Consider the following 25,496-nt stretch of genomic DNA (forward strand, 5'->3'; position numbering starts at 1 on the left):
TGCTTTTAAGATTGTCTCTGTATCTTTAACCTTTGTCATTTTAAGTATGATGTGTCTTGGTGTGGCCTCTTTGGATTCATCTTGTTTGGTACTCTCTGAACTTCCTGGACTTGTATGTCTGTTTCCTTCACCAATTTAGGGAAGTTTTCTATCATTATTTTTTCTAATAGGTTTCCAATTTCTTTCTTTCTCTTCTCTTTCTGGCTCCACCATTATGTGAATGTTGGTACACCTGAAGTTGTCCCAGAGGCTCCTTAAACTATCCTCATTTATTTTAATTCTTTTTTTCTTCTTGCTGTTCTGATTGGGTGTTCTTTGATTCCTTATATTCAAAATTGCTGATTTGATTCTCAGTTTCATCGACTCTACTGTTGATTCTCTTTGATTTGTTCTTTATTTCAATTAGTGTATCTGTCATTTCTGACTGGACATTTTTTTTATGCTGTTGAGGTTCTAAGTTCATTGAACATCCTTGTAACCAGAGTTTTGAACTCTGCATCTAGTAGCTTGCTTTTTCTCTATTTTGCTTAGTTCTTTTTCTAGAGTTTTGTTCTGTTCTTTCATTTGGGCCATGTTTCTTTGTCTTCTCATTTTGGCAACTTTCCTATATTTGCTTCTATGTATTAGATAGAACTGCTATATCTCACGGGCTTGGTAAAGTGACCAAATATAGTAGGTGTCCTATAGGGTCCAGTGGCACAGCCTCACTATTTACCCAAGTTGGGTCTTCAAGATGCATCTACCATATAAGCTATATACATCTTTCTGTTGTAGTTTGGAGCCTTGATTGCTGTTGGCACATCCCACAGAAGCCTCTAACTATGTTCTTTCCAGGGTCACACAGCATAAGCTACAAAGTGATCTGCAGATGGCTGCTACTTGTGCTGGGCTTGGAGGTGCCCGGATGAGGTCAAGCTGTGAACCAGTGATGGCTGCTGTTAGTACTGGGCCTGAGAAAACTAAGCAAGAGGTAGGATGCTTGCTGATGTAAGATGCTGCTTGACAGAATTTAGAAAAATCAGAAGCATGGACCAAGACAAGCCATTTTTATGGAAAAGCCACTGGAAGCATCTTGGATGGGCCTGAAAGCTGGGTGGGGCAGAGCCTCAGGGAATCACAAGGGTGGGGCAAACAGTGAAATAGTGTGAGCCACCTTGATGGAGTCTTGGATATAGCACCCTGTCTGCTGTATCTGTGCAGGGAGGGCTAAGAAAAGGGACAGTGGCCTCTGCCAGCACTTCTGCCTGGGAGAAAGCTACCCCCCAGGTTTTGTTCTGATGCTGGACAATTCAGTTCCTCCCCGTATGTCTCTGGTGCCTTTCAATCTGCTGTCCCCATGCTGGAGCTCAGAGGTAGTGAGTCTGAGTGAGTCTGTGTGCCAGCCCTTTAGGGGGAACTACCAGGAAGTCAAGCAGTTTTTGTCCTCCACAGCCTTAATCCTTGCTGGTTTTTACATCTAGAAGTGATGGGGATTTATCTTCCTGGCACTGGAACCCTGGGCTGGAAGGCCTGGTGTGGGGCTAGGATGCCTCTCTTCTGAGATATCCCTCCTGATTTTTATCTGCCCATTCCACCCCTCCTACCAGTCTTGATGTGGTTTCTTCTTTAGTTCTGTAGTTGTAGGACTTCTGTTCAGCTTGATTTCTGATGGTTCTGAATGATGGTTGTTCTATACCTTAGTGTAATTTTGGTGTGTTTGTGTGAGAAGGCAAGCCATGTTTACCTATGCCACCATCTTGACTGGAAGTCCTTCTTTTATCATTTAAATTTTTTTTTTCTACCTCCTGATTCATAGCCAAATCCCAGAGTTTTGATGATTATACAGTAGAGGGAAAGGAAGGTGAAATGCCTCTGGCCCTTACCCCTGCCTTCTGTGTTGTCAATAGTGGCTGTGGAGCTCTGGTTGCCAGTCAGGCTTGCTGCTCTGGGTAGGTTATAGCTATACCTCTCACAGCCTTATCACTCTGAGTCTTGCCAGCAGCTTCTCTTCCCTGTGCATGAGTTGTGCACGGGTGCAAGGAGAGTCCCAGAACACATATACACCTCGCACTTCCCAACCTTCGAGAAGTTACCTCTAAGGTAGGGCCACTCCACATTTCCTTCCTCTTCCCCCTTGGGTAATTATCCTGAGCAACTTTGTGACAGCCTGCGCTATCATCTTGGCAAGGGGAAAGATACATTCCAAACTAATACTGATGAGTTTACAGCTTCAAAAAAAGACAAGATATCAATTAATTCTCAACAACACTGCCTGTGTATGAACTCGTTCTACGAGTGAGTATGTAATTTTGTAGAGCACTTTTTTATAAGGACGTTTCATTTTTCTGTCTTAAGGTCATTGAACTTTTGTAACTCAAAAAGCACCCATTACATCTGGCCTGGTAGCTTCTTTTGATCTCAGAAAAGAATGCCTATTTCCTTTTGAAGATTAATGGAGGTGTGTTTGAATGCACTTTGGGAACTAAAAGTACTATACAAATGTAAAACGTTGTTGGTATTAACTAATGATTTTTGTATTTTACAGTCAGAGGAGAGATGACATGATAAATGACTTCTTTGATGTGCTTTCCGATTCTCCCATAAAAGCTTTTTTGCTAAAAACTGTCCTTCAGCTATCCATTATTCTAGAATGATCTGTCCTCCCTTAAAAACATTTATGCATCAGTGTTGACTTCTTTTTCTTTCTTTCGTACTGGTTTCTAATCCAAACCTCAGACTCTGAGATGCTCAAGCTGAACTCACATTGAGGGGAATAGACAGAGGGATTTTAAAAGCTCTAAGGTTCTACAATTTATCAAAAGTTCTGTATGCTACTGAGAGTAAATACTTGATTTCTCCTCTGAATATTCATTCACCCATCCATTTGAATAATATTTCTTTAGCACTTATTCTGTTTAACATACCATTCTAAGCATTTCTTATGTTTATAACTATCTACATATATACCTACTTAATATTCTGGTAACACCTGAGATTTAGCATACTAATTTAGCTCACAGGCCTCTCCCCACTGCACAACCCCCAGCACTGTAAACACTTCCAGGGCACCACTCACCAGCTACTTCTCTCTTTTCTCTGCTTTAATCTCAGTGTCCTTGGATGCCTTGCGCTATGTGCCTCCACTTCTATATCAAGGTTCTTGACTGCTACACAGTTTACTGGGTTTATATTTGTTGTTAGAGGAGAGCATTCAGAAATTCTGAGATAAAACAGTGAGAAACAGAGCATGGAGATAAAAAGCAACAGAATAAAAAGCCAGTGAGGTATAAAATAAAAGTGTTGATCTCATGATGCATCAGCTGTTTTTTCTCTAACTATAGAAATATCCATCTTGGCTAAGCACAGAGCTAAATCTGGGACAAATATCCAAGGTTAATGTACACTTTGACATTATGAGTATAGAGGAATGGTTTGATTTTGAAAAAAGGTGGGCCACCAATGTGTATGCCTGTTATGTTCTTTCCCAAGTCATTCCTCACGTCTGTTTTTCTGGAAACTGACTTGTTCTCCCTTTTCTTGAACTTTGACCCTCAATTCACATACAGAACTGTGAGTGGTCATATTTACAATGTGACCCTGTGTTCTAGTTGTGGCTTTCATAACTAGAGGAATGGTATCTGATGTGAGAATTTTAGAACTAGGAGTGGGAGGGAGAGAATAGCCTTCATGCTTTCCTCTAAAATTCCAAAGCAGTGGGCAGTCAGATTCCAGCATAAGGATTGTGAAAGCAAAAAACGACGCAGATGGAGTAGCAGCCATAACTAACATGTGCTGAGTCCCTACCACGGGACAGGCATGGCTGGGAGTGCTTGCCATGTGTCACACTTTGACTTCGCACGTGCATTTTACAGATGAGGGCCCTGAGGCAGAGAGGTTCTGGAACCTGACCAAGCTGAAACAGAAGTTAGTGGATCGGGGATTATCAGCCCAAATATTCTGACTCTAAAGTCTGCATGTAACCGTTGTGCTCGGTGACTTCTCATGCTTTCTAGGTCTCGAGCCCACCAGTTTCTGCCTCCTTTTTCATCATGATTATGACCTCACTCATTTTTGGAATTGTCTGCCTTCTTCCAACCTTGGTTTTCTCCATTTGGAGAACAATTTTATCCCCCCTTCTCTCTCTCTCTCTCTGTCTCTCTCTCTCTCTCACACACACACACACACACACACACTCACTCACTTTGGCCAGCTACTCAAGGAAACAACCTCCTAGCCCAGTGTGGCCTCAAGAACTGTCTTGTAAGGATCAGCATTCCTGCATAAGCAGGACCAAAACAAAACCTTGACAATGAAGCTAATAGGCAGCTTTTATTAAGAAAAACTCTTTTTAGTTAAAAACTGTACACAAATCATAAGTGGGTAGTTCAAGGTGTTATCACAAAATGAACATAGCTATGAAACCAGGTTAAGATTCACCATGTTACCAGCACCCAGAAGTCCCCCTGATACCATCCTCCAAACACTGCCCCTCCCTCCTACCCTAGAGTGAACCACCTCAAAACTCTGCATTAGCTTTGCCCAGCTTTGAACTTTATATACATGGAATCATATTTTATGTATTCTTATGTGTCTGACTTCTTTTGCTCATTATTAGCTTGTGAGATTCATTCCTATTTTTTGGTATAGTTATGATTTGGCTACTTTCATGGGTGTGTAGCATTCCATTGCATAAATGTTCCACAATATACTTATCCATTCTACTGTTGATACACATTTGGGTTCTTTCCAGTTTGTGGCTATTACAAATAACGCTACTATGAACATTATTAGTGAACAAGTGGGAAATTTGTGTTGGGTATATGCCTGGGGGTATAAGAAGAGGACTTTCGGACCAGAGGGCAGGGATTTAGGCAGGGAGGATGCATAGGACATACATGACAGTGAGATCATAGGAAAACTAATTTATGACCAACAGGAATATCTTTAGACCATATCTCCTAGAGATACTCCTTTTCCACTTAAAGTAAGGGAAGCCTATAACATCCCTCTCCTTGGAGAACAGGACCCTGTGCAGAGGTGCTCCTGGGCAGAGAGCATTTTTTTTTCAGAGTACATTCAGACTTGAGGGACACTAAGCCTTCCACAATGTGGGCTTCTACCATAGTGGAAAGGAATAGGACCAGAGGAATGGAAGTATATGTGAGGAAATGCATGCATTTTTAGGACAAAAGTCTAACATTTCAGCCATCGCAGGCACGAAGTCTGAGAACTCTGAAATTCAAACCGCCAGATGACAGGAAAGCAGCTCATCCAACATGGGCTGGCACTGACTGGGATAGAGCAGTGCCTAGAGGGGAACCCAGAAGTGCCAAGCGTCACAGCAGGATGAGAGAAAATGGGAAACTCCAGACCAGGACCACCGCAGGCTCGATGCTAGGCACCCTGGCAGCCACCTGGTCTGTCCCCCTAGATTCTGAGCGCCACAGGGGCACGAGTGAGAAAGCAGAGGTGAGAGACGGGGAGAGCAGTGCACAAGAGGTATTGTGTGACACATGGGTGAAGCTGCGCCTGGACCAGATGCATCCTAACCTCCCAGGTTCATGAGAAATCAGCTTGAGCTAGGTTTTCTGATGTTTGCATCCAAAAGGATCTTCACTAACACAGGATATGTGTTACTTGTTAAAGTCATAGGAAAAATTTGACTCGGAGTTCATGTTCAGGCTCCAAATCTGCCTCCTATGGTACGCTGCATGAAGGGGCAGATTTGGAGATGACTTTGATAAAATAGAAGATTAAATTTAATAAAAAATAAAATAAGACTTGAGAACCAGAGCAATGCCCAGTGCTTAGGATGAAACCTATGCAAACAGTGGCTGCTAGCAAAACAAAAGGGACAATATATCAAAAGAAATAAATTGGATTTGGTCCCTTCTAGGCATTTCTGTGCAAAAACACCAGTTTGCATCAGATTCTTTTTATCTGGTGAGGCAAGATCTGTGTCCTTTTAATTTATTTGTGTGAAGTCCTCAGCATGCTGACCAGCCTAGAGACATTACCGTGACGAGGCGATAAAGCATTGATTCTCAACCTGGTACCACAGACCAGTGCAGACAGGATTGAGAAATATTGCCTGCATTCCACAAACCAGTAGATACAGTGTCTGGCTAGACATAGGTATCAGTAAAGCTTTGTGAATGAGCGATGAATAAGAGAATGAATGAACGAATGAGTATTCACATAAAACTTTACCAATGAAATTACAAATGAAGTATTTGGCTCAGATGGATACATTTTACTGTTTTATAAATAGATAAAGATGTTGTGATTAATAAGATAATAAAATAAAAATTTACTAAAAGGCTTTATTGATTTAATAAAAGCTTTCCCCCATTAGTAGATCTTCAAGCAACAGATACTAAAATATCTAATTCCCAGTGTTTGACATGAGCTCTGAAAATAGTTCTAGAGTTAAATGTACTTACTGTATTCCTCCCTCACTCCTACAATCTTTCCTGCTCTCCATGACTTTTAAAAAATGGGATTAAAAAAATCCAGATTTTAAATGTTTCTCTCATAAAATCAGGAGCTCTGCCATGACAAGACCTGATTTCCACTTGGTAACACTTGACCAGTGTGGAGAGGCCGTGCCCAACCTGGCTGGGCCATGGACACTACAGCCGGCCAGAGCCCAGCTGCGCCCTACTCCTCCCTTACTCGGAAGCTCAGTGTCTGAGGCTTTGTATATTATTTTCTCAACTGCATCTCTCCTTTGTTTGACCTACTGGACTCTTGATCCATCTCACTTTGCATCTCCTGGTCTAAATTAGTAAATCAGTAAATGAAACTGTAGCCAGACATTTGTCATCCACAACCCCTCATTCTTAGGGCTGCATCTTGTCATTTATATCCTCTACCTTTTCTGTTTCTTGTCTCAAAAACTAAAATTCAGAGCTCCTTTTATACAGATTTCAGTGGCACGATCATTTTGGCTGTTGGGAAGCCCACATACTGTGGTTCACCTGGAGATCCGCACCTTCTAGAGATACTCTCGTTGCCTTTTTATGAATTTCAGGAATTTATACCATCCTTTGCATGAGTCAAGAGAGCTGTATGCGTCTGATAGGTACCTTCCCAAAGTAAAGGAAACTGAGAGAGTAATTTGTTTAACTTTGATGTTTACGTCATGTGGTCTTTACTAAGAACATTATCATTCTAGGTATTTCTGTTAAAAAGAAATTTGACTTTGACTCCCTGCTTATTCCTTAACCATTGATGAATCAGAAAAGTGAGGTTCAGGTTTGTAAATGTTACTATTGTAGAATTGAGAAAATATTTCTTAAACCTCCATTTGGGTATATTGTTGGACAAGGTAGCCAATCACCAGAAAACCATCCTCTGCCCCCTAGCTTTGAACTGTGTACACATGCTGTGGAATAGTGTTCTTTTTCCTCTACACTTATATATTCAATTTGAATCATACTATTATAGGCTGCTTTAGGTGCTTGATTGGGTTGATCTACTATTTTCTAGTTAATGCCAGTTGCTTCTTCATCTGTGCATGTTTTACCTCCCTTATGTTGCTAGTGGCTACTTACTAGGGAGGGCAGTTCTAGCCCACTGGTTTCACTCAGGTCTGTGTGAAAGACTGACATGGAGAGAGACTGGAGGGAAGGTCACTGGTAAGACACTATTGCAATAGGTTAGGCTTGCAGGATCATAGTGGCTTAGGCCAGACTTAAAGCAGAAGGAATGAAAAGAAAGGCATATATTCATTACCTGATTAAAGGGCAATCAACTTTCTTAAAAAAAATCCTTGAAAGCTGGAAGCCAAGAAGAACCAGCAATAAAAGAGCTTCAGCAAAGTTTGTCATCTCAGCGCCAGAGCTTCCCAGAAATTGAGCTGAGACCTCTGTTGCGACTGTTTTGCAGTCAACTTCCCCGATTTTTCAATCTTGTTTTCCTCCCTCCCTGACAGCTGTTGTAACTGAGAGTCCTCCCAATCAACCACAGGCACATAAATCTTTATCTAAGAGTCTCTTTCCAGGGAAACCCAACCTATGACAGATAAGAAATTTAAGGGTTCTCTCTATAGTTTAGTCAGGCTGACGTAAATCAAAAGTCTGATCACAGTCTAATGATTATGTTACACTAAATCAAGCTGGATTTAATGGATGCTCTATGTCCTTATCAATTTCCTACTAGTGTGGTTAGAGAGCCCAGAGTTCCCTCCAGCGAGACAGACTAGCTTTGTGCTTCAGTGACCACCGGGAATGTAGTGTGAACCGGAAGAGGTTTGAGAGATGTGGTGGAGATCAGGGTCTTATGGGTGTGGCCTAAGAAGGATGATTGTGAAATATCAAGGAACTTCTTTTTTTAATCTTCTCCCAGGAACATGCTTATTGATTTTAGAGAGAGAGAGAGAGAGAGGAAGGGAGGGAGAGAGAGAGAAACATCAGTGTGAGAGAGAAACATTGCTTGGTTGCCTCCCTTAAGCACCCTGATTGGGGATTGAACTTGCAACCTAGGTATGAGCTCTGACGGGGAATAGAACCCACGACCTTTTGGTGTGTGAGGCAACACTCCAACCAGCTGAGTCACCCGGCCAGTGTGAAATATCAAGGAACTTTTATTAGCTGACCACTCTCAACCGAGGAGGAAGGGTAAACTTTTCATTGTTTCTCCAAATGGAACATAGCCTTTGGGGGGGGAGAAACCCTCTAAGTCCTATACTTCATATTCTTTGATAATTACGTTAGTTTACTACTTTTAACCCAGACTTGGCTGAACATCATATTTTTGACGAATTTCAACATAAAGAACTCTAACCCACACTAGAACATCCCCATGGCTTAGTAGTCCCATCTATGGTAAATGCCCCAATAAACTGTTTTACATATGGAAGAAAAGAGGAACTGTTCACAGCATCAAAACTTTAAGTAGTCCAAATAGCCATTAAGAGAAAGAAAGGATGAATATTCATATAATGGGATGTTGTTGTATTTGGCAACAGAATACAGCAGTTGAAACGAACTTCACTGAAATAGAAAAACATGGATGAATCTAGCAATAAAACTTTCAATGAAAAAAGTTAAAGCCAAAAGATTACATAGAGTATGATCCCATTTTAATAACAAAGGTCTAAAATAAAATGGTATTTTGTGAGAATATATGTAACAAAACATGCAATTTAGGGTGGTGGTTTCCCAGGTAGGGGGTGTCAGGGGTGTTTGATTAAATGTAGGTTATTGTCAAAGATCTAGTTTTTATTTTGGTGGTGGGTCCATAATGTTTGTTATATTAAGTAATTTGATAGCCATACATAGATCACTGATGGGAGTATATCATGAACCAAAGATTGTGATTAATATAATTCTAGTCCTGAAAGGGAAAAAAGTAAAACCAAAAGATAAGCATACTTGATTTGTACCTTCAATGTTACTGCACTTTTCAGTATTACCCAATTACATACCCCTGGTAAGTATTCTAAATGGACTCACTTGGCCCATTCTGCCCTCCCTTTAAGGGTCCAGAAAGCTAAGAACTACACTTCTAAGACTTCCTTGCAGCTAGAGCTTCATAAAGCAAGTGAAATCAAATAAGACTTTGATTTTGTTAGAACTAAGCCACATGGGATGAGACAAGATGTCGCATCATTTGGCTGGTACGGACAGCAGCATCGGCAGAGAGGTAGCGTGTCCAGGAGCAGGCAGCTGGGATATCAGCCCCCTGAATCCGCGGCCTCCTGACCATTGCAGAGGCCAGCGCTTCACTGACCACTTCCACTGTTTGGTCTTGGAAATTGATCTTGGAAGATCAGCCTACAGGGAAATTCTTTGCCTCCCAATGGTACAGTAACACCCTTTAATAAAGTCTTTTCTCTTAAAGTTGCTGAATAGATTCTGTTCTTCAAAACTGAACCTTGGCTGATACAATATCCATAACAGAACTTTTTCCTCTTTCTTTATTAGTAAGATAATATCAAAAGGAAAACAATTGCCATTGATTAGACATTTTTTTACTTGAAGTTTTCTTCCTATCAAGAAAGACAGTAAGTTCTCTTATTCTTCAATTTAAATAAGAATTATGCATATGAATATAACATATAAGGTTTTTTGTATTTCAGAGTTCATCTTTTTTGAGATAGACAATATAATCTTGGTAATACCAAATTGCTATACTAATCATACTTATTTATAGTGAAATAATATTGTGCTTATTGGATATTGAAATTCTAGATAAGTAGAGTGGTGTGTGACAGTATGACACTGTGATAATTAAATAAAGTTCAACTTGCTATTAAAGTCTCAGCTACTAGATGTTCCTAACATGTAATCATTACTGAAGAGGCCTTATTATAATCCCAGAGTGACAGGAGTATATGTGATGTGGATACTTACTCAGATAGGTCACTTATCCAGCAAAAAAGGACTCAGCAGGGTATCTGTTCATCTTTAAAGAATGGCTTAGTCTTCAGGCAGGAGCCCTGCCTCATTAGGCAATATGGCTCTTCACTGAGAGATGCCTGGCTTAGACAGTTTCTGTTTCTGCGAATGGCGTTTCCTGGGGAAGAGCCTTCTGTTTCCCTTGTGTTGAATATGTGGCAAAACGACAATCAAGGACACAAGAAAGTATAATAACATAATTGTAGTAAGACCACTACTTTCCACTATGCTCTTTTCTTCCTGTGGTTGTTTTGTTGTTTTTACTGAGAGTATAAGCAACTCACATTAAAACTATGTGGTCGAAGATATTTTGTTAGCTTCCGCAACAGCTTGCAGAAGGGCCAGCCAGGCATACCACAGAGGATGAGGGACGTGCAGGAGTGTGGGGGAAGAGAGAGGGGCCGAGATTAGCTACAGCTAGTTGGACACATAATGAACACCTGACTAGAAGATGCTCCAGCAGAGAATTTGAACTCAGATCCACAAAACCCAATATCAGTGGTATGTATCTCTGATGCTAAGGTGGGGCTGGGGACTGTTGGGCCATGTATAAAAAGATAAGCATGTAAAAGAATTTCATGGAGAAAAAGAGCCAAAGTGAAGCAAATGGGAATAAAGAAGCACAGACATAAAAAGGCTACGCAGCCTTGATTTCCATTCTTCTGAGAGAATATATTCTACTCTAAATAATACTTCAAAACCACATATATAAAAAAATAAATAAACAAACAAAACCTATGCATGAACACACATCAGACAACCTTCACAAGGCTTCTGCTCACTGACCAATCACCATGCTGAATGGATAATCATTTCCAGGCTCTCATGATGACTTTCGGGGACCACAGCAGCTTTTGCCTGCGTAGGTCCCTTCTTCCATAAATTATGTTTTATGACTGCAGTGGTATAAAGGCAAATGTCTAGGTTGGACTCATTATTATGTATTTCATTTTATTATTATAGTCATTTTTCTTCTGCTTTTAAACAAAATTAAAAATAAGATATTTTCACAGGCCTTGAAAGTATCAGCATAAGAATGTACCTAATGGGTCAGTCAGCCCTAGGAATTTCTAATACCTTTGGGGATTAGGTAAAGGGACTTCCCTAGAGTGTAAATTACAATTTCAATCCTACTGATCCTTTTAAGAGCTCTTCAGTTTTTCTTTTAAGGTGGACTTTAAGTCCTAAATGTACATTGTTTACAAAATGCATGACTTGTGACTGGCCAGCAGCTCTGTCAGTTAGAGTGTCCTCCTGGTACTCCAAGGTTGTGGGTTTGACCCCCAATAAGGGCATCAGGGCACATACAATAATCAACCAATAAATGTATAAATAAATGGGACAACTAATCAGTCTCTCTCTCTCTCTCTCCCCATCTCTATCTCTATCTCTCTACTCCCTTCCCCCTCTCTCTCTCTGAAATCAATAAAATTTTTTTAAAACACATGACTCATGTTTCTCAGAAGATACTTCCTATTCCAAGTACATCTGTGATTTGGTTGTAGGTTAAGTGGTTGTTATTTCCATCCTAGAAACTGGTGCATTTACTTTGCTGCCTCACTTGAGGAAGTAAGTGACTTTGAACCGAGTCACTTTAAAATTTGTCTGAGAATAATTTTAAAAGTCGATTTTCAGTTATATTGAGTAGTGTAACTTCCCTTTCTTAACCCTTAACAGATAAAGTAAGATATAAAGCAGTTTCTTAATATTAGGGGGCAGCAGGTCACAGATTTCTTTGAGAACATGAAAAAAATTGTGAGCCTTTTCCCTATAAAAAAAAGAACATACAGTTCTCCTGAAGCTCATCCACGGATCGCTCATTTAAAAAACCTTAACACAGAGAAAATAAATAATTGAATTAATGATGCAATAAATACATAAGAGGAATTCCACAACTACGAAAATTAGAATACTGCACTTTTCATTTGTTCACGGGGTTATTTACAGAAGCGAAGCATACAGTGAGCCACAATCAAAGTCACAACCGATTCCAAAAATTAACAAACATTGCCGCCAATAGTTTGTGATCAACATACAACAGAGGTAGAAATTATTAACATAAGTATGAGCAAAAATTATCTAACTCCCTAAAAATGTTAAAACGCTGTCCAAGAAACTTAGATCAAAGGAGAATCAAACCCTAATCCCAGACCACATAGAAACGAGCAGTACGAGCACTACATTGCAAACATCTGAGGTACAGCCAGCATTGTACTCACAGGTGAATGTTTATTTTAAGCTCTTCATTATTAAATAACAATATATGGAAATAGATTAACACTCAACCCAAGAAATTAGAAAAACAACAGCAAAACAAACTTAGGGAAAACATAAGAATGACATTAATAAAGATTTCAAAATAAATTGATGAATTTTCAAAAATTTGTAGAATTACTATTTAAATTTACATAATATATGTGTATTCAGTGAACTGCTTTGGCTATTTTTAGTTTTACTCTATTTCTGAATATTTGTCTTTTTCTCATTTCTGTTAGTACTGAGTGGGATTATGGCTTAAGTTTTGAAGATAATAAAAATATTAACTAATATTTATAAGTACTTTATTGGTTTATGAAATAATTTTATATGCATTATCTCACTTAATATTACTCTGGTGGGTAGGGATAAGTATTACTACTACTCCCATTTTGCAGGTGAGGAAATTGAGAGTGGGAGAAACTAACAGATTATTGTATTGAATATTTCTTTAAATTTCATTTGGGATTATCTAACCTTGGGGAGTGAAGAAAGGTAAAACAAGTGTCAGTCTATGTTGTAGAATTTTTCTATTTCTAACACTGTGTTGTGTGTTACCTCTGGAAGGAGGAATAAATGCATGCTATCATGTTGAGAATTCAGAGAGTATGTTGGACTTAAAACTCTGTGAAGAACCAGGTAGCTCAAGTCAGCCAGATGAATAGTGTGCTTCATTACTAACCTTATCTTCCTAAACAGATACAAACTGTGAGCCTATAAAAGTTGGGCCTTTACTCTTCTGGTTGGGTGGGAGGGAAAAATAAACCAATGAGAACTATGTCTCTACTTGTGATGTTGCAGATGTGAGAGGGGGTAACAGTGAGAGGTCACCCTGAATCCAGTGGACAGTATTTGGGGAGGTGCAGCAGGAGAGGAGTTCCACAGAAGCTGAGCAGTTGTTACCTTCATGTCCACCTTGTTCAGGGAATACCCTGAGACACAGGCTTGCCTACTTCTCCAGCTCTTGTGTACAGGGATAGTGAAATTCAACTAGTCTTGGAGAAATCGTTACACCCATTTCCTTTCATCTCAAAAATAAAAATACATACCCTTGAGGGCAGTGTGCTCTACAGCCAGGGGTAGAATTATGTGCCATTTGGCAATTTGTCCATTTTCTATTTACTTCTTTACAAAAGAAGTAATATACATATCGTATATGTAATTTTACAAAATTACAATAGCATCCCTCCCCTGCTTTTTTAAGCATCTTATCTAAAGAGTACTTAACTTGGTGACAGCATAGGGATTGGTGGGCAAAACTTTTTAAAGTTTTCTGAAAATGACTTGCACTAGACCAGAAGATTGCTAAAGGTTATGCTATTAACAAAAAACATTCTGATCCTGAATCTGATGTCATTTCCACCTTTCTCCTGTCCCACTATGTGAATTGTATCTCAGATTCAAAGCCAGTCTTACTGTGGTTCTCAGAGTCCCTGGTTCCTGCTATTGCCCTCAAATTTCTCATCACTGATGATATATAAAAGATACTAAAAGGGCTTTCTGTTCCCTAAATATCATCCTCATACTTCCTAAATTTCCAACTTAGAGTCATTTAAATGAGTCAAATGGAATATAATTTTTGATTCTTGAAGCAATAAAAATATTTATAGTGGAAAAGACAGATAAGATAAAAAATAAAAATAAACAAATAGGTGATAAAAAAACAATAAAATTAAGATAAAGGAAAGTAGAGAAAGAATGTGAAAATACTTTTAATAAAATAATAGACAAAGAATACGGTCTGCCCCTAGTCGGACTGGATAGTTAATATGGTAATCAAATTATTATAGTTTTTTAGCCCTGTCTGGTGTAGCTCAGTGGATTGAGCCTGGGCCTGTGAACCAAAGGGTCACCAGTTCAATTCCCAGTCAGGGCACATGCCTGGGTCGCAGGCCGGGTACCCCCAGTGAGGGACATGCGAGAGGCAACCACACATTGGTTCTCTTCCTCTCTTTCTCCCTCCCTTCCCCTCTCTCTAAAAATACATAAGTAAAATATTTTTTTAAATAATAAATCATTATAGCTTTTAAGGCAATATGCTCATATATATTAAGATCCATCACAAACTCATCATAACAACTAACACTAATATAAACCCTATAACACCATAGCACAGAGAAGTGAAGGAACCTGCTCCACATCACACAGCCAAGAAGCTGAGAAACAGATTTGATCCCAGGTGGTCTGGCTCCAGAGCCTGTGCTCAGCATCTATATGTTATGTGCCTCTGATAGTCTTTGACATAATAATACCACTCCTACACATTTACTCCAGGAAATAAATTCAAAACTTTAAAAAAATCAAATGCACAAAAATGTTTGCAGCAGCATATTTGAAACAACAACAAAAAAACTAGTAATAAACTAGATTGAAAAGAGACCCAGAAGCATTAACAACCACTACAATTTATTGAGCACATATCCTTACGTATCAGGTGCTGTCTCTATGTAATCCCCACAACAGAGTGAGCTTCCCCATGTTATCAATGAAAAAATGGGGGCTTAGGGATAAGCTGGGGACTCCTGGCCAAGACAGAGGCATAAGAAGATATGCTTTGCTTCCTCGCACAACCAAAAGAAGGATAACAAACAATTTAAAAACAAAAAACAACTAGAACTGATAGAAAATCCAACTGTATGGAAGTCCCACAACCAAGGAGTTAAAGAAGAAGCATTCATTCAGACTGGTAGAAGGAGTAGAGAGGACAGCATGGCAAGGCAGCAGCTGGAGGACTGGGTGGTCCCACATTTGTGTGTGGATAACCAGGAAGAACAACTAGGGAGCGAGATAGCCACACAACCCAGGGTTCCTGCAAAAGGAAATAAAGCCTCAAAACCTCTGGCTTTAAAAACCTGTAGGTGTTGCAGCAGCAGGAGAAACTCCCAGCCTCACAGGAGAGTTCACTGGAGAGACCCACAGGGTCCTTAAAATACACAAATCCACCCACCTGTGAATCAGCACCAGAAGGGCCCAGTTTGCTTGTGGGTAGAGGGAGAAGTGACTGAAAGCCCTGGAGAGCACCAAGCAAGCAGCATTGTTTCCTCTCTGACCCCTTCTCCACATACAGCATCACAGCACAGCCACGTGGGTTGCCCTGCCCTGGTGAATACCTAAGGCTCTGCCCCTTACAACCTAATAGGCCTACCGAGACAAACTATATGGCCCAAATGAAAGAACAGATCAAAGCTCCAGAAAAAATAGAACTAAGCGATGAAGAGATAGCCAACCTATAAGATGCAGAGTTCAAAACACCGGTAATCAGGATGCTCACAGAAATGGTTGAGTATGGTTGCAAAATGGAGGAAAAAGTGAAGGCTATGAAAAGTGAAGTCTATGCAAAGTAAAATAAATAGAAATGTGCAGGGAACCAACAGTGAAGGGAAAGAAACTGGGACTCAAATCAATGGTTTGGAGCAGAAGGAAGAAGGAAACATTCAACGAGAACAGAATGAAGAAACAAGAATTCAAAAAAATGAGGAGAGGCTTAGGAACCTCCGGAACAACTTTAAACATTCCAACATCCAAATCATAGGGGTCCCAGAAGGAGAAGAGGAAGAGCAACAAACTGAAAACTTATTTGAACAAGTAATGAAGGAGAACCTCCCCAATCTGGTAAAGGAAATAGACTTCCAGGAAGTCCAGGAAGCTCAGAGAGTCCCAAAGAAGTTGGATCCAAGGAGGAACACACCAAGGCACATCATGATTAAATTACCCAAGATTAAAGATAAGGAGAGAATCTTAAAAGCAGCAAGAGAAAAGGAGACAGTTACCTACAAAGGAGTTCCCATAAGACTATCAGCTGATTTCTCAAAAGAAACTTTGCAGGCAAGAAGGGGCTGGAAAGAAGTATTCAAAGTCATGAAAGGCAAGGACCTATATCCAAGATTACTCAATCCAGCAAAGCTATCATTTAGAATAGAAGGACAGATGAAGTGCTTCACAGACAAGGGAAAGCTAAAGAGCTCATCATCATCAAGCCCTTATTTTATGAAATGTTAAAGGGATTTATCTAATAAAAAGAAGATCAAAAAATGAACAGTAAAATGACAACAAACTTGCAACTATCAACAACTAAACCTAAAATAAATCAAAAACAAACTAAGCAAACAACTAGAACATGAATATAATCACAGAAATAGAGATCATATGGAGGGTTAACAGTGGGGAAGGGTTGGGGGAGAATGGGGAAAAGGGGACAGGGAATAAGAAGCATAAATGGTAGGTACAAAATAGACAGGAGGAGGTTAAGAATAATATGGGAAATGGAGAAGCCAAAGAACTTATATGCATGACCCATGGACATGAACTAAGGTGGGGAGAATATGGGTGTGAGGTGGGGTGCAGGGCAGAGGGGAATAACGGGGGAAAATGGGACAACTGTAATAGTGTAATCAATAAATATGTTAAAAATGGAGGCTTAGGAAGGTTAACCAGGAAATTAATAGAGCCAGTAAGTGACAGAGCAATGACTCAAATTCAGGCTGGCTAATTCTAAATTCCCTGCTTTTAACCTCCACTTTGTCTTGTCTCTACGAGCACTAATGAGTGCTTGCCTCTTTCCAACCTGGTCCTGGAATTAACTGACTAAAACTACCTCAAACCACTCATCCGGGCATGCAGGGCCTTGGGAAAGGCACAATTAGAGTCAGGCCATGCACGTCCCTGCTCCCTGGAGGCAGAGTCACAGGCTTTCCTACACCATTTTTGAAATGAGATACACTGTCAGCACGGGTAAAGGGCATTGGCTTCAGTGCAAGTCCCCAGGGGTTGGGGCTGGTGGGGGCGGGGAGGGGACAGGTATAGAGAGGGCTGGGCTAAATGCAGTACTTTAGGAGTGAAGACGAGGACGTCTTCCTTTCTGAGCCTAAAGGACAGCCACGTCTTCCCAATCCCTTTACCATTCTGGATGTGAGCGGGACACAGGACACAGAATTGCCAGATCTAGCAATTACAACACAGGATGCCCAACCAAATTTGAATTTCAGATAAACAACGAATAATTGCATGTCCCAGGCAACATTTGATCTGGCAATCCAAGCTGGGCAGCATGTTTTTATTTTGTAAGACTCAGACTGCTACTTTGAAAAGAGCATTGGTACCCATGACAACTGCTCGGTGCTGTTCAGCCTTCAAGCTTTGCTTCCTCACCAGAGGGCTGGGCTAGTGTCTTGGTCTTTGACCGCATTTCTGTGCCGAGTGTACAATAAGCATTCGCTGAATTCATCTCAACCCTGAATGTGTGTTGAAATGAATGAATGCTAGAGGAATGTACAATTCATGATTATAATGTAGGATATTTATAAGTAGATAATCTGTTGTTTCAACATCTCTCTGAAAAGCGATCTCTTCTGTGAAGACTTCCCAGATAAGCATCTGTATAAGTCAGAGTTCTCCAGAGAAAAGGATGTAACTGTATATACGAGAGAGAAAGAGATTTATTGTAAGGAATTTTCTCAAGCAATTGTGGAGTCTGACAAGTCCCAAGATCTAAAGTTGGCAAGCCAGAGCCCCAAGGGAACATTGTCTCCATCTGAGCCAGTAGCCTGGAGGTTGGGAGCAGGAATCAATGTCCCAGCTCAAAGACAGTCAGTCAGGAAGAATTCCCTCTTTTGGGGGGAAGGTCAACCTTTTTGTTCCACCTGGGTCTTTATTTGATTGGATGGGGCTCACCCACAGTAGGGAGGTCAATCTGATTTACTTAATCTATCCATTTAAATGTTAAACTCATTCAAAATTACCCTCACGGAAACATCCAAGATAATGTGTGACCAAATATTTGGGCAACCTGTGACTCAGTGAAGTTGACACATCAAATCAGTCATCACACCACCCCCAGCAGAATGAGTGATCCCCTACGGGCTCCCGTAACACTGAAGGACACGTGTACTTAAGGATAGCTACAAGGCATTTGTTTAAGCACTTTCAAGTTACTATTAGCGCTTTAAGTGTTAGATATTCTTATTCCTCTGTGATAAGGGTCTTCTAGCCTTTTTGCCCCTTTATGCCTGTCGCCGTGATGGCTGCATGTCTATGTCCCAGCTCACCGTGAGTTCCTTCAGAACAGAGTCATAGTGCCTAGCACAAAGTAAGAGCTCAACTAGGGCTTGTTAGTTTATTTATTTTAAAATCCATCCTCTTCTCTGAGCATTGTTTTTATAGATAAGATGCATTTGGTTCAGGTATCCTCAGTTAGAAATCACCAGCGTGTTCTGAACACGAGGGGCAGACAAGCAGCCCCGGGGGACCTGCCATAGCTCTGAGTGGCAGGAAGAGTCGTGACCTGGTGAGTGCAGCCTGCCCAGGCTACTGCCACACCCTGCTGCTGGACAGACGTTCATCGTCATTACCACAGAGATGCCTCCTCTGAGTGATACGTTCCAACCCCTTCTGAGAGCACCACGCAAAGACACACTCATTCTGAGGAGGCTCCCCGTGGGGTGATTTAGACTTTTGCTTCCTTTTGTTAGGTAGCAGCTAGGAATGAGCAGCCAGAGGGGAAATAAAGTCAGGGCCCTCGCCATTGCAATCTAACAGTGGACTTAATACAGGAGGCTAGAAGCAAAAGGAAGACACGTCTCACCAATCAACACAGAGTCCTGAGCTCGGTTGGATAAGGTGGCCAGGTGTCCTGAGCATCACAAGCAAAATAGTGCAGGAGGAGGGGAGAGTCCTTGAGACCGTGCTGAGAAAAGGGAGGCTTCTGTAACAATCTCACTAAGAGTGCGGTGTTCTGAATGGCACAAGTGGGAATTGCACCGGAGGAGGAGAGAAGCCTGTGCCAGGTAAGGGGGCCTCTGTAACAATTTCACTAAGACAAAGAGTCTTTACTAACTGAGAAAGAAAGCCTTTTAGCTGTACATTATTCCCAAAATTTACAAGGGGGAGAAAGAGGATACCTCTAGAAGACAGCTAAGATATATATCCCCTGAACCCAATAATCAGCATTTTTAGACTAGCTAAGAACCCACATGTAGAATGAACTTACTAACAGACTTAGTAACAACTTTATTTCCTCTATATGTGGGGCATTTAGACTAGCCGGGTGCCCACTTGCAGCTTCGTGTTTGCATGTGTTTCATAAACAAACTTGCTATCTCATTTCCACTCTACGTGCTGTCCCTCACTCGGATTATTCTCTTGCGAGCAAGATAGGAACTGAAGTGGGGATGGGGGCCCCCTGACTCAGATCTCTCTCTCCTCTGCATAACACTTTCCATAACCACAAATCCCCGCTACTGGCCACCGATGGGCTTGACTCCTAATCAGTCATCACACACCAGAGCAATGTCTGTAGGTGTGGTCCACAGGCTACGTAAGTCAGAAAGATTCAAGTGATTGTTGAAAACGCAGATTCAGAAGCCTAAATCCAAATACATAATATCAGAATCTCTGAGGTAGAAAAACCTCCATTTTCATAGGCTTTCAAATGATTCTTATATCCAATAAGGTTTCAGATCCATACCTTTAGTTTTCAGAATGTTTTCATATAAACAGGGGTGGCAAAAGTAGGTTTGCAGCTGTTTATATGTAAAATAATACAATAATTAATCAATAATAATACAAGAATGAACTGTTTGGCCTACTCACAACTGTAGATCTACCTTTGCCCACCCCCTGTATTATCCCTTTTAAAACTCACCTCAGTGCTGCCATTAGCCTTGTTCTCACCAGCCTCATCTTGCAGACTGAGAAATAGAAACATTGTATTAATTTCCTAAAACTGCTTTAAGAAATTACTGGCACACCTAGGGGATTAAAACAACACAATTCATTCTCTTTACAATTTTGGAGGCCAGGAGGCTAAAGCAAGGTGTGGGCAGGGCTGGCCGCTCCTGGAGGCTCCAGCAGAGTCTGTTCCTGCCTCTTCCAGCTTCTAGAGCCCAGCTTGGCTGTGTCTACATCACTCTGAACTCTGTTGTTGTCGTCACATTTCCTTCTCCCACTCTATTTTCATACCGGCCTCTTCTAAGGATTCCTGTAATTACATCGGGCATATCCGATGAACCCATCGTCTCCCCCTAATGTAATCATATCTGCATACAAAGAATCACATTTGTCGTACAAGGCAGCATTCTCAGGTCCCAGGGGTTAGGATGCGGACATCTTCGGGGGGAATTACTCAGCCTACCACAGGCACTAAATGACTTGCCGAGATTTATATCTGGTGAATGCCAGAGCAAGGTTGCAAACAAAGACTTTTGTTTTCAAATTGAAATTACCCCATTAAACCTGGTTTTCTACTGACACATTATTGAGCACGGGTTCCTCAGAAGTGGGAACTTAATTGATTGGAGGCGTGACAGGATAACATGGAGTCCGGGACAAGGCTGTGCCCAGGTGATGCCACAGTGAGAATCCTGGGCTTCCACAAGGTGCTTTGCAGAGGGCATCTGGAAGGATGGAAGGGGCTGGAGAACCACAAAAAGCTTTAGCTAACCTGGAATAGGGCTCAGAAGTGATGCCACCAGCCTGTGGAACTTTTGCAACTATTAGAGATGAGCCCTCTTCCAACTACAAATTGGAGAACTTAGAATACCCAGGACTACACAAGAGGGCTTACAGTCTTTCCATTCCCAGACCAGCAGCACTAGCTGTACCTGGTTAGAATGCAGAACCTCAGGCCCCACCCCAGACCAAGTGAATCAGAATTCACTTTTTAACAACATTCCCAGGTGATTTGCATGCACATTAAATTTTAAGAAGCATTGCCCTGGCTGGTGTGGCTCAGTGGATTGAGCGCTGGCCTGCGAACTAAAGGGTCGTTGGTTCATATTTGCAGTCAGGGCACATGCCTGGGTTGTAGGCCAGGTTCCCCAGTGCGGGGCACACAAGAGGCAACCACACATTGATATTTCTCTCCCTCTTTTTCTCCCTCCTCTCTCCTTTGTCTAAAAATATATAAAATCTTTTTTTTTAAAGAAGCACTTGCTTTTATCACAGCCTATTTGCCTCATGCATATGGGAGAGTGAAGGTGTTGATGCATTTCAGGCTCAGGGCATCGTTTTGATTTGAAATTGGTCTTTCCTAAAGGGATGCTGTAAACTCTACACAGGCTGACTAATGTAGAACAGAAGAAAGCTCTGAGTCAAAATGCCCTCAAGGTTATCTGCTGTAGGATTCAGATAGATACTGGGTTCATTAAAAGAAACAATTCCAAGCCAGAAAGGACAAGAGTGAAGGACTTCCTTTGAATATAGCTTTTGTTCGATTTAAGGAATCTGGAAAACATCCAAGTATGATCTTAAAGCTATAGCCATGCAATGCTGAAAGCCACTGCTGGGTCAGAATAAACTAAAATTAGGTATATATATATATATGTATGTGTGTGTGTGCACACACACACACATATAATCAATCACCTGAATATAATGTAAGAATGTATGTCATCCAGAGGTTGGCACATAGTAGAAGAAAAGATGTAAAATAGTAGAAGTCACTATGAAGTTTTATTCACTTATTTTTAGAAAAAATCAATTACTTAAAAAGTTAGAAATGAATTGTGTTCTGATTTGGTTAAACCAGAGATAAATATATTTATTCATTCAATTGAGCAAACATTTGTTGAATCCCTCTTCTGTGTCAGCTATAGTGAATATAAAGATAAGCAAGACACAGAATTTGCCAGTACTTGCTCCCAAGAAATTCAGAGGAGAAACACACACTTTTTCTTAAGGTACAACACAGGTTAGTAAGTACAGGGTAATAAGGCACGACCTGTGACAGAAGCAAAGAGGAAGAAGTTGTTGGGAACCGCCCTGCCTGGTTTCAAAAGCTGTAACCACCATGGCTAAGGCTGAGTCAGAGTTGGGACCATAAGCCACTAAGGAGACAAAGCTTATCTCCCTGGCAGGGGTGCTACCTCTGCCCACTTTACTTGACCCTGCTTGGCCCTGAGCCTGACCAGTTAGCCAATGACTGGTAAGATTCCTCAAGGGAGGGACGACCTAAAACAGACATGGTCACGAAGAGGCCCACAGGGAAGGACTGGGGGGCTATAGAAAAAGGGAGTGATGGACCCTCACCCCTCCACTTTGACATAGCCTGAATCCTCATTCTGTCTGCAAGAAGTCTCCTAATCTCTTGGCTGTCTTACCTCCCCTGCCTGAGTTAAACCTGAAACAATGACAGAGGGCAGTGCAGTCCTGTGCTGGAAAGGGTGGACTCCCCGGGGGGATCAGGCCTAAGAAAGAATGAATAAAACCCTGTGAAACCTGCTTTGCTAAGAATGTCCTCAGTTTTCTGATAAGGGTCCAAGCATGAAATGAGTTTGTTTCCCAAAGTCTTATAGTCCTTTAGCTAACTGACCCTGACTCAGAATTAGCCCTTAGAGTTCTTTGTATGTTATCTATTGTTTGATCCTTACTGCCTGACAATGATTGATGAGCTTTACCTGTATTCCTGTGCAAATTGAACCCAATAAAATCCCATTGAGGGAAAGGCTCTTGGTCCTGCTCCTCTGAGAGATTGGCCACCTTTCCTCCCAAAGCAGATCATGCCTTGGTAGACTTATTCTCACCCACAGCAGATGGGGGCCTCTATGGGCAAAGCTCCCCCACAAGAAGTATCAATGTTGGTGAATAAATTAGAAGTAATAGAAAATATAAAAAGCAAAAAGAAGAAAATAAAAGGGCTATATAGTCCCACAACAGGATCTCACCATTAAAATTTTGCCGCATGCCCTTTGGGACAGTTCCTCATGCACATATATCCAACTTGCATTTACTTCTGATTTATAGGTTGAACCATCTGGAATGGCTCCTTTAAAAATGATTGACCATTGGCAACTTCAGGTGTTTCAGACTAGCACTTTCAAACGTCTGGAGATAACTTACAATAGGAAAATATACCGAAGAGTTCACTTTTTAAAAAACGAGAACAAAAAGCACTTGAAACAGCAGATACATAAATGGTCCCAGGCCGCTGAAATCCATTAGTTACTGGCTTTACACTTGATACTGTGGCTGCAAGTTTCCTGGCAGCTAAGAAAGACAGAAAACCTATTTTGTTATTAAAATTCTCTTTGTAATTAAAGGAAGCATATGTTCTTCACCTGGAAAAATGAACTTTCCCTCCTAATGAAACAAAAGGAACTTATTATTTTAAATGATGCCCTTTACATGACTCTCTCCATTAGAGCAAAAACTATAATACTAAATCTTTACTCAACGGTAATTTAAGCCTAATTTAGTGCTGGAAGAGAATTTCAAGAAGCTGAAGGTCTGGAAAACTAATAAGTCTCTCAGACTTAGTCTTGGAAACAGCTTCAAGTCAGCTTTCAACAGGTCTCAATTCATGGTCAGATTAGTTCCTAAATTCTCTTCAAGGGCTGGTAATCTATGTCATTAATTAAAGAGTGCTCCCTGTTGCTCTGTAATTAAGTGCCAGGAATGTTGTCAGAGTTAACTTTCTGAGATGACAGTTTGTTTAGGAACCTGAGTTTTGCCCAAGCAAAACATCATTTCCGTGGTAGTTAGGTTTGCTCAGGGAGAAAGAGCCAGAGAGGAAATGTCACATCATCAAGCCTAATGAGAGCTGGAATATTGAATATCCTTCAGGGTCATTTAGTGTGTCCAGCATTTCTGTGACCTCGCCTTAGTCCTAGCGACGTTGCCATCCCTCACCCTTCCTGCTTCCTGCTAATGCCTATTCTCCCGGGTCTCTTCTCTGTCTTTATTTTTATATTTCTGTGCCTCCATCCTCTCTCTCTATAGGTGTCACATTCAACATACCCTTCCAAGGGAGAAGATTTGATTGGATCATAGCCGTCCAATATGGAGCACCTTAATAGCTGAATAAGGTGACCACATGAGTTAAAAGTAAGGGTTCTAGAGTCAGGCAGAAAGGAAGACCCTGGGTTCAAGCCCCAGCAACTCACTTGTTAGCCTGTGACATGTGACCAGTTGCAAAGCCTCTGTGGTAGTGTGAGGTGGTCATGAGGTACATGATTAACCTTGGGTGATTACGGAAAGCTTTTCGCATCCTGTCAGGGTGTCTCTGTAACTGTACGTGTATTATTACTAACATACGTTTGATAATATTCCTGCCAACCTCATAGAACTGTTGTGAAGATTAAATAAAACAATCAAGTAAAGATACGTGCTCATTAAGTATTTAGATTTTATTACCACAGTCAACTCTTAAGAATTACTTTTGACCCTAATTTCTGGTTCAGTGAACTTTGGCCGGGTAACAGGGTTACATAACACTAATCCTGGTAATTTGGATACCAGGAACCACCGTTTCTCCTAAAAGGACAATGAACATGGCATGTGCTTAGTGGTTTATACATTGTTCAGGAAGATCCCATTTCTGCCTGAAATGGGATGCGTTTAGCATCATAAACCTGGAAGAAATTGTTTGAGCTTTAAATAATTAAAGATGTTATTACAAACTGTCCTCTTTGACCATAAAAGAAAAGAACCACTAAAATAGCGTCCTGAGAGACTTCTGGGATTTATCTACTTTTCTTCCCTATTCATTTCCTAGATATAAATCTTGATACACAGCTAGACTGGGAGCTTGAAAATAGAAAACCACGTATTTTAATTTCTTTTTTATTTCCCCAGATTCCTAGGCAAATAAATAAGAGACTCTCAAAAAGTACTTGTGACCTGTCTTGTTGAAGACAAACACTTACTCAGTGGTAAATGGAAATAACCTGAATTTTTTCTTTTTCTTTCTTTTTTTTTTTTTTTTACAACTTTCAAGGTGGGACTGAAGCAGAAACTCTCTTGGAGCCCTTTGGAAATGCTGTGCTCGCCTCACTGCGTGCGTCTCTGCCCACTACATTTATCACAGTGGCATAGCGGGTCTCCACGGCCGTTTGGAAAACAAGAAGGCCCCGGTCATTGCCATCT

Source organism: Desmodus rotundus, chromosome 5 (genome assembly GCF_022682495.2).
Source record: "Desmodus rotundus isolate HL8 chromosome 5, HLdesRot8A.1, whole genome shotgun sequence".
Classification (NCBI taxonomy): domain Eukaryota; kingdom Metazoa; phylum Chordata; class Mammalia; order Chiroptera; family Phyllostomidae; genus Desmodus; species Desmodus rotundus.